Source organism: Meleagris gallopavo, chromosome 17 (genome assembly GCF_000146605.3).
Source record: "Meleagris gallopavo isolate NT-WF06-2002-E0010 breed Aviagen turkey brand Nicholas breeding stock chromosome 17, Turkey_5.1, whole genome shotgun sequence".
Lineage (NCBI taxonomy): Eukaryota > Metazoa > Chordata > Aves > Galliformes > Phasianidae > Meleagris > Meleagris gallopavo.
The window spans coordinates 10,422,798-10,430,017 of NC_015027.2; positions in this window are offsets into that span (position 1 = coordinate 10,422,798).

The following is a 7,220-nucleotide window of genomic DNA, read 5'->3' on the forward strand; positions in this document are numbered from 1 at the left end:
GCTTGGAGCCACTCGGGGATCCGCGCTGGGAAGCTGCTTTGGGACGTGAGCTGCCACCCGGCGTGCCGCCCGGTTCGGTGCCGCCCGGCCGCCTGCCCGCCTCCGTGCGCTGAGCCCCGCGCCGTCTCCACGGGCTGTTTGGGGAATGGAGAGCGGCAGGAAGCTGAGTCAACTCGGAAAGAACGTCCGCGGGGAACAGGAAAGGGTCGGGGTGCCGCTGGGACAGCACGGAGGTCAGCACGGGGTCCGTGCAGCCCGCAACTCCCAGCTGTCCTCAGTCCGCTGTGAGCGCAGCTCACAAACCCATCTTCAGCCCTGGAGATGTGGGGATGGGCGCTCGGGCTTTCTCCCGGCTCTCTGCTTCCCACCTGAGGCCGCAGGGAGCTGAGAATGAGGCAGTCCCCATTTGACCACGGGGTGCTTCACACCTCATCCTTTCCCACCGCAGCGGGCTGCGTGCAGGTGCTGCTGGCTGGCTGTGCAGGTGTCCGGGGAGAGGCTGAACCCGTGGGGCTGCACAGCACTCCGGGACTGCACTGATGTGTGCTGCTTCTCTCCATCCTGCTGCAGCCCTGGGTCTCTGTAGGATGATGTTCCCCTGTCCCTGAATGGCCTCACCCCAGGGCTGCCCGCAGCTCTCCCTGTGCCCATGCAGCTGGAGGAAGCCTGCTCCGGGCTGACGTGAGCCGGGGAAGGAATTTTTTTTTTGGTTAGGTTTTGGCTCCGCTTAGCTAGAAGAGGATTAGCCCATATAAGGGAAAACTGCCTGCCTCTGCCCCGCTTCCTCCTGCTCCTTCTCTCTCCCCATCCCTCGTTTCCTTGTTCTCCTCCTCTTTTCGCCCAGTGGCAGAACTCCCAGCAGCTCTCTGATGTCCCCGGGGTGCCACCGTGTGGGACCTGAGGGCAGCCCGGAGCGGGCGCTGGCTCCCCGCAGCGGTGAGAGGGGCAGGTGCTGCTGTGGGGCTCATCCTGTCCAGCAGCGATGGGGATGCTGCTCCGGCTCTTTTCCCCAGCGCTGAGTTTCCCTGCGGCCGCGCTCCAGCTGCTCAGCGCCCCTCTGTGCACTGCCTGTCCCAGAGCTGGATGGAAAGCCTGGGCTAATTAGAGCTAATTATGGCCCTCTGCTGGTGGACGTGCCCTGGGCTGAGGCAAGGCTGAGTGTTGCCATGCTCGGGCATCACCAGGAAAGCAGCTCGTGGTGGTTTGCCAGCACCCTCCTCACAAAGCCACTTTGTGTGGGACGAGGCAGGCGTTTGCTCACAACCATTAATTTACTGTGGGCTGGGCAGGGCCCGTGGGGCCCTGGCATGTGCCGAGCTCAGGGCTTGTCACTGCAAGGCCCCGCGGCCCCTTCCAGCCCTGGCTCCAGCTGTGGTTTCCGGCACGTTGCCCCACGAGCCGTGTGTTTGCCGTGTGCTGGCTCCATGCTGACGTGGGCTTGAGACGGGGCTCCTGCTGCCCTGCCGCCATCTCTCCTGCAGCGGAAAGGCTGAACCCTCCGGGACCCCGGTGCAGGTCAGACCCCATCCAGCAGATGCCCATGGGAAGGGAAGACCCTGGTTCTTCTCCTTCTTTCCCTCCACGCTGCTGCCTTTGCACCCCGGCCACGAGGCTCAGAGCTCCTGTGCCAAGTGCCGGGGTTGCAGAGCATGCAGTCGGCAGCTTATTTAGCAAATGGTCAGGGCCTCGGCCTCCCAGCGTGAGGTGGAGGAGTGTTTTTGTGTCCTTAAGGCCTTTACACAGCTGCAGAGCGCCTTGTTGCCTCCTTTCCATCCTCCTGGCCCGTTGCAGAAGTCCCCTGAGAGGCTGTGGGTGTTCAGATGGCAGCTCTGCCCGGCTTTGCTTGGGGCTCTGCTGCTGCCTCAGGACCTTCTGTGCACACAGGAGCTGGGACTGATGGAAGATGGGGTGGCCCCAGGGCTTCTCGCTGTGGCCTTGGGCCTCTCCTGTGCTGTCTGTGAGGGCAGACGCTTCTCCTACCCCAGGGATGCCATGTAGGGCTGTGAGGGTGGGCTGGGGCTGTTCACATGCCTGGCCTTATGTCTCAGTGGTGCTGAGCTCACCAATGCTGTGCTCCGGGACCCTGCTGTGTGCTGAGCCAGCAGGGAAAGGGCTGTTCTGTTGCAAAGGCTGTGACTCCGGATGAGAGCTCACACCCTGCAGCACGTGGCACAGGGCTGCAGCCCCCGGCTCTGTCCCCGGGAGGCGGATGCTCGCACTGCTGCAGGATGCTGATATGGGATGCTGATATCACTGCACGGCAGGGGGTGCTGGGAGGGACATGGGAAGGAGCATGTTTGCTTTAAGCTGCAACCCCTGATGACAATGATCCTCATTTCCAACACTGTGCTGCCCAGCAGGAGCTGACCCACAGGGGAAGGTGTCCCTGGGAGTGGCAGTGTGAAAAATGCTGCTCCCAGATGGGTATCGGTGGCTTTTCAGGGATGGGCTGTCAGCAGATGCAGTGTGTGCCACGGGCCTGCAGCGGGCTGCAGCCTCCACTAGCTTGTTGCATGCCTGGGGACAAGAGCTGTGCTTCTGGCCCTGTTGTGACCTGAAGCTCAGTGACCAGTTGGTTGGCCTGGCGGTGTCCTGTGGGAATGTGAGGAAGAGGACTGCTGCCTTCGCCCTTTGGTGCGGCCGCTGCTGCTCCCAGCATGCCGGGCCCTGATGCTGACAGCAGCTGCTGCAGGTCACAGGGTTTATTTTTAACAAGCTCCATGGGAAATCGTTTTCCCGGTTTCCTCACTGCGAGCCAGTGCTTGGGCAGGGCCTGGTGTCCCGCAGCAGAGCTATACCTGCTTTGTGCAGAGGCTGCTCTGAGCGCAGGCCGCTGGCACAGCTCACGCTGCAACTCTGCTCTGGAGGAGGGGAAGCCCCCTGTGTGCTGCTGCAGTGCTGGGTGCTGTGCCCGCTCCCTGAGGCGATGTCCAGCTCTGGCCGACCTCACATCCCATCCCACGCCGGGGTTGGGCCACCCCTTGTCCCCCGGAGCGGGGGCAGACAGTGCCAGGCAGTGTGCGCCAGGCGCGTGGGCAGCACGGGACAGACGGCCCCATTGTGCCCAGCGCCCAGCCCTGTTCTGTCCTCCCAGCTGGAGGCGACGCTGGACCTCGCCGAGCGGCGCCGCATCCGCTCAGCCATCCGGGAGCTGCAGCGGCAGGAGCTGGAGCGGGACGAGGAGGCGCTGGCCTCCAAACGCTTCCGCACCGAGCGTGGCAGCCACCGGCAGGACAACAAGGAGAACTGGCTGCGGTGAGTACCTGGGGCACGGCAGGACCCCGGCACCGTTGGCCGTGTGGGACTTTGCTCCCGTGCGGCTCTCACCCCTGGCTTCGGCGCAGGTCGCAGCAGCTGGAGGAGGAGCAGCAGAAGGCCCTCGCCTCGCTGTCCCGGGAACTTGAGTCCATCAACGATGTGGAAGAACTGACGAAGCTGGTGAGTGCCTGACGGTGGGGCGGCACGAGGGAGTGGAGTGCCACCGAGCCCTCGCTGTGCCTCATTCCTGGCTCTGCCCCTTCGCAGCTGCGGGCAGCCAGCGAGTACGAGGAGCGCAAGCTGATCCGCGCCGCCATCCGCAAGCTGCGGGCTGAGGAGATCGAAGGTGAGCTCCCCGTGTCTGGGCTGCTCTGCAGATGCTGGGATGCGCCCAGTTCCTTCCTGAACTTTACCTTATTGCTTCCACCCAGCTGCAGCCCTGGCTGGGAACGTGCAGAGCAGCCGCAGGGATGGTGCTGAGCCCGCAGCCGTGCCCGCACGTGCAGAACGCAGCAGGAGAGATGATGCTGAAACGGCAGCTCTGGTTGGGAACGGGGAGAGCTCTCAGAGGGCAGGCTCTGAGCTGCCGGCCGTGGTGAGTGTGGAAAGCAGCACTGAGCCCGTGGAGAACAGTCAGAGGGGCGATGCTGAACAGCCGGTGCTGACCAGGACGGAGGAGAGCAGCTGTAGGGGGGATGCAGACAGACTGCCTGCTGAGGAGCCTGAACGCTCCGTGGTGAGTGCTGGTGGGGGTGCCACTGGGAGTTGCTGAGTCCTTTGCTTGTGCCAGCCTCCTGGGAGCACAAATCCCTGTGCGTGTGTGACTTACCTGCCTTAGGGGACTGGGATGGGTGACATTGGTGGTGGAGCACAGGTCTGAAGGGACATGGGGATGTGGCTGCGCTCAGGACACCAACGTGGGCTGTGTGAGGGCTCCCTGCTAGCCTGCCCTGTAGTGATGGATGAGCTGGTGGAGCAGGGGCAGGGCTGGGAGAGGGGGGTGCAAGCCCAAACTCCCTGCCTAGCAGTGATGGCCCTGCAGGACATGGCAGCTTTGTGGTGGTTGAATGTCCTCCCAAGGACACAGCACAGGGCTTCCACTTGAGAGAGAGAGTGGGAAGGGACAAGCAGTGGTTTGACCCCCAGGCCACCTCTGTTCAGCTCAGCTTTTCCATCTGCCTCCCTCACGTCTGTATGAGGCTGGTGGCAAGGAAAGGGAAGGTGACCCTGTGCCACTTCCTTCCTGGTCAGCATCTGCTGGCACTGCGGCACCCCCAGCATACAGCTGTCTTTGTAGGGATGTTTTCTGATTAGACAGCCCATCTCACCTCACTTGGACAATTTATCCAAAAGCTAAAGCTTTTCCCTTAAGCAGAGACCATGGTGGGGTACACATTTTGGCACTGGTTTCCCCCATGCATCCCTTGGCTGTGTTCCCCTCTCTGCCTCTCCCCATCCTATAGTTATACCGGGATCTCAGCCCACGTGCCCTGGGCTGCTGATTCCACTTGCCCCTTTGTGGCACAATGCCACCTCTCCAGTACACTTATCTCTTTAGCAGCCTTCTGCAGTAACCCTGGTGCAGGGTGTGAGCTGCTGTGTTTGATGAAGTCTCACTCCTTGCCCTGCAGCATGGGGATGGCACTGGGGGAGGCTGCAATCTGCAGCATGAGCCTGGCCAGGTGGCAGGATGGGACAGTGCTGCTGGAAGTGGCATTCTGACCCACCTTTCATGAGGACGTGCCTGGACACAGTGGGATGGAGGCAGCAGTGGGGCTGGCTGGGCTCTCACCCCTGCTTTCTTCCAGGCCCATGAGCAGGAGGAGGAGCAGGAGCGCAGGCAAGCTGAACTGCAGGACCTGAATAGCCAGCAGCTGAGAGAACCCCAGAAACCCCCTACCCAGGGTGAGTCCATGTCTGCAACACATTCCAGGGGAAGAACAGAGCTTGGGAATGCAGGAGAAAGTTAAGTCTGGGAGAGAACAGGAAGATGGAGGGGCTGCAGTGGGTCTCCTGGAAAGCCCAAGCTGGTATCCAGGTGCCTGGTGGGCTGGGGCCACAGGAGTGGGGATACTGTACAGAGCCTCTTATCTGTCCTGCAGCCACAGCCTCAGGGTCCCTGGTGCTCCTGGACCTGCACCCAGCCCTGGAGCCCACTGCAGCCCTGCAGCCCGAAGAGCAAACCGCAGAGGTGGAGCTGCACACCAAGCGGGCATCTGAGTGTGAGCTGCAGTACCAGGAGGAGAGATCTGGCAGCCCCTGTCCTGTGCAGGAGCCCAGTGTGGAGCCAGCAGAGGCCCCGTGCAGCACAGGGCAGAGCCACCAGGCGGAGCAGGACGGCCCAACACAGCCCTGCGCTGTCACTCAGAGTGGCCAGGTATGGGAACACTGCATTGATGGGTGCTGGGAGCCACGCAGACCACAGCCCCCAAATTCTCAGCGTGGGGCTGGAGGTGCCGCACATGGCACGTGGCCTGTCACGGTGCTTGTCCCTCTGAGCTGCTTAGGTCAGATTTTGCCAGCTCCCCAGCTCACCGTGCTGCCCCTTTCCCCCCTGCAGTTTGTCATCTGCGTGCGAGGCCAGGTGTCGGGGAAGGCTGCCATGCCACAGGAGAAGCCAGCGGGTAAGGGCTGCCCCAGGCAGCAGGCAGCTGGGCCTTCAGCAACCCCAGGCCATCCCCTGAGAGTCCAGGGGGATGCACTGCCCTGTGTGGGGCAGGACGGACCTCTGGGGATGGGGATGCAGCGCCTGATTGGGCTCAGGGCCTGCTCAGGCCTGGGCCAGGCAGTGGGGTGGCAGGCACGGTGTTTACAAGTCCCCCAGCTACCGGCCGGGCTGCTGCAGGGCCATGAAAGGGAATCTGTGCGTGCAGCAAACCTCGGCCTTTTGCATTCTTTGTCCCAATAAGGCTGGAGCTGAGCACCGGTCCAGCCCTGGCCCCCCCGGGGCTGTGCTTGCTGGCCTGGCCGGGGGCTGTGCGCTGCTCTGGGCCCTCCGTGCCTGGCCGGGTGCTCTTGGCAGCCCAGAGAGATTGTGTTGGGCAATTGATGCCCTCGTGCTGCTGTTGGGAAAGTGTTTCCCTTCTTCTGTGCCAGGAGGAAATTAGACCAAATGGGAGCTTGCAGCTGTGGGCACCCTCAGGGTCATGGCCCTGCAGGGAGCCTTCAGTGTGGCACAGGCTCAGGCCTGGTGGCTGGGGAAGGGCTGAGCCCTGCTGCCCTGGGGCAGAGCAGGGGCAGCTGAGCAGCTCGGCTCCCTCCTGCACGCCACGGAGCCTGCATAGTGCTAGCCCTGCTCTGCTGGGGTCCCATGGGAGCTGGAATAATCACACAGCCCCTGTGTTCCTCCATCACCCTCCTGTGCTCTGTGGGGTGCACTGAGCTCCAGGGACATGGGTGACACTGGGGAGAGCTGACATCCCTGCTTCATTCTGTGCTTACTCTCTGCTCCCTCCATCTCATTCCTTGCACATGGACATGGCCTGTCCCTTCCCGGCTGATAGCACCCACCCAGAGCACAGCACGGACCCCATCTCGCCTCAACGCTCAGCGCTGGGAGCAAACACCGTCCTCGCCGTGCCCACAGGGCCACGCAGGTGAGGGCACATCGTGGCTGTTGTGCTCCATTTGGGGCTCCCACCCATGTGTGCGTGGACAGGCAGAAGCTCAGAGAGCTGCCGGGCACCCGGGGGGCAGCATCTCTGTGGGCAGCATGCATGGGGACGGCACGCATTGTGAGGACGGCATGCACTGCGGGGATAGCATGCACTGCAGGGATAGCATGCACTATTGGGGAGGCTGGGGGGTCAGCGTGCATCGCGGGGTGCCCGGGCTGCATGCACGGCGTGCACTCGACGTGGCACCCATCTGACCCGGCTGCTCTGTCCCCCGCAGAGCCGAGCCCCGTGCAGCGCTCCTCCTCGGTGCGGGAACGCGCGCAGCGCTTCGCTCCTTCGGGCGCG